Below are 3,224 nucleotides of genomic sequence, written 5' to 3' on the forward strand. Positions count from 1 at the left end.
TATCCGCCAAGGTCCATCCCAAGGCTTTTGCGTTATTTTTCAGGATTTGGATAAGTGCATCCTCCTTCTTTTTACTCAGTGAGGCAGATATAATAACCAGTGACGTGTTATTGCCTTCTAAATAAGCATATTTTAGGTGCACAGGCAACGGCTTCAACTCTAGCACGGGTGGTTCTTTTAAAGATGGCTTAGTGCATTGCGTTGTTCGTTTAGATAACTTGATCGTTTCAAAATCTGATTCAATTTGAATTGCGGCTCAATTCTCCTCCCACATTGCACCGATTCCATAATCTTCTTCCTCTAACTCTTCTAAGGGCATGTGCCAAGGTTCTTCCTGTACCTCAACATAATGACAATTCTTCATATCACTCGTGTATTTTAACGCATTGAGAACGTTGACTTTAACTTGTTGATCGTCTACCCTGATGGTAAATTCTCCCTTCTTTACATCGATCAAGGCTCGCCCTGTTGCAAGAAATGGATGACCCAAGATGATAGGCACCTCTCTGTCAGGTTCATAATCTAATATGATAAAGTCAGTAGGGAAGATCAACTTATCGACTTGCACGAGTACATCCTCTATTTTGCCCTCGGGATGCATTATTGATCTATCGGCTAACCGCAATGTAATTGTGGTTGGTCTTGCGTTGCCAATATTTAGCTTCTTGAAGATCGACAAGGGCATTAGGTTTATACTCGCCCCCAAATCGCACAGCACATTTCAACCTTCTTTCCCCCTATTGAGCAAGGCAATGTGAAACTCCCGGGATCTTTCATTTTGGTGGGGATGTTGTTTTGAAATAGTGCACTGCATTCATATGTTAATGCAACTGTTTCATTTTCCCCGATCTTTCTTTTGTTAGCAAGTATATCCTTGACGAATTTTACATAGCTCGGCATCTGTTCCAAAGCTTCTATTAAGGGAATATTGATGTGTAGTTGTCGAAGAACTTCCAGGAACCTCTGAAATTGCTTACTTTCATCTTTCTTCTTCAGCCTGGACGGGAAAGGTAGAGGATCCCGCCGTACTTCTTGTGCAGCTGGCTGTTCATTGAGGTCTTGTGTTTGCTGTGTTTAAGTAAATGGAGGTTGCGTTGATTTTGAATTTAAGTCTTGCTGAGATACATCTCTTGTAGATGTGCTTACTTCTGAACTGGTGATTTCGTCATTAATGGTCGATTGATCATCATTGGTGGTTAAATCTACTGGTCTTGTTATTGAATCTGGTACAGGTGGCATAGAGGTTGTTGTCTTGCCACTTCTTAATGTCACTGCTTGACATTGCTCTTTAACGTGTGGCCCCGATGCTTCCGAACTGCTGGCCAGTGTACTAGGCGTTTTATTCTTAAGTTCAACCGCAAGCTGTTCAACCTGCTCCTCCAACTCTCTAAGGAAGGAAGCTTGTGATTTCCTTATTGCCTCGCTTAGCTCGATATAATGTTTTAACAACGTTTCCAGAGAAGAGGTGTCAGAAAAGAACGATTGGTCATAGGGTTGTATACTTTACAGATTACCTGAACTGTGATCTTGATTAATGAAAATCGGAGGGTTTCCTCGATTCCCCTGATAACTGTTTTGATGATCACTTTGGCTCCCCTGGTTGTGATTCTCGTCCCAACTGAAAGTTAGGTGATTCCGCCAACCAGGGTTGTAGGTGTTGCCGAACGGTTCATTGTAAACAGAGTATACAGATTGCTGATTCCACGGGCAGACTTCCACTGAATGTCCTTCTCCACATTGAACGCAAATCATTGCAGACACGTAAGTTAATGCATTGACTTGCGCTATCCTGGAGAGAGATATCCTTGCCGACTAGCCATAGTCTGAAAGAGGGAGGTAATTGTGGTCATCTGGCCTACCAGGGTGTTTATTGTATCAGTTTGTACAATGGTACCTTCTGCTCTTTCTTACTCCAAACCTCTTTTCTCAAACCCGGTATCTAACCATTCATCTAAATTTCGCGAAATGCGTTCTAAGATGACCTTCGCTTCTGTATACAATTTGTCCATTAATCCACCTGCTGCGAAGGCATCAGCAACTGCTTGTGTTGGTTGATCCAAGCCGTTGTAAAAATTCTCCATCATAATGCAATTAGGAATCCTGATATACGGACAGCTCTTCACTAATTGTCTGAATTGCACTCAGGCGGTGCTCAAAGTTTCATAACCCTTCTGTTCGAAATTCAATACATCCCTCTATATCCTTGTGTTAACGGTTGGAGGGAAGAATCTATTCATGAACCTTTCAACTAACTGTTCCCATGCGCTGATTTCATCTGGCTCCAGTGACTGAGTCCACCTCTTTGCCTCATCCCGTAGTGTATACGGGAAGAGATACAATCTAAGTTTTTCTAGAGTCACACCAGATATGGAGAATGCGCTGCACATGTCTACAAAGCTCATTAAATGAGCATGCGGGTCTTCTTCTTGTAAACCTCCGAATTGCCCCGCATTTTGGATCATTTGCAGCATAATCGGCCTCATCTCAAAGCTTGCATTCTCCTCAACCGTGGGTCTTGAAATTCCAGGCGAAAGTTTATAAAAATTCGGCACCGCATAGTTCCCCATTGGAATGTTGCAGTCGGCAGCAAGAAATACAGGGTCTTGCGCTGGCCAATTTTCCCTTTGATTCCCTTCAGATGCCTCTTTATTATTAGCCATGTTTTCTCTCCGCTTAATTCGGTTCTGATGTGCTATTGCGCGAAAGATATACCTGATCTCTGGGTCAGCTTAGAATTTCTGGATCACTCTAGTACTCATAAGCTATCAGACTGCTCTCCGCGATAAACAGCTAGTACAAAGAGATATGTCCTGCAAAATATCACAAATGTACTCAACACTAACTATTACCAATCCCCGGCAACGGTGCCATAAACTTGTTGACATACTTTTATATCTTGAACCATGTGAACAAATATGAATGTGAATGAATGAATCATGCAAGCTCATGTTGCCAAAAACTTGATGACATAGAAATAGAATGTAGATGGAATGTCATGCGGTGTTATCGCTTATGCACAATACTTCTAAATATGCGTTGTTAATGATAGGCTTGTAGTATGCGATAGAGTAATGTGTTGTCAAAAGTTTCCTTGCACTGAAACCAAGTATAATTCCAACGCAAGTTTCTTAGAGTAATCCGAGGTCAAACACAGGGATTGCTTTCGTTAATGTGTTACTTTCGTGATATATGTGACCGGTTTTACAATTAATAAAAGATTTGAT

General features: G+C 41.7%; 1 pseudogene; it reads right to left on the reverse strand.

Annotated features, from left to right (window-relative positions):
- Positions 1-256: 256 nt before the first annotated feature.
- Positions 257-2,660, reverse strand: LOC150033646 (uncharacterized; annotated as a pseudogene).
- Positions 2,661-3,224: the final 564 nt, after the last annotated feature.

The sequence above is a fragment of the Benincasa hispida genome, chromosome 9, assembly GCF_027475165.1.
Source record: "Benincasa hispida cultivar pf3 chromosome 9, pf3_genome.v1.1, whole genome shotgun sequence".
In the NCBI taxonomy this organism is placed as follows: Eukaryota; Viridiplantae; Streptophyta; class Magnoliopsida; order Cucurbitales; family Cucurbitaceae; genus Benincasa; species Benincasa hispida.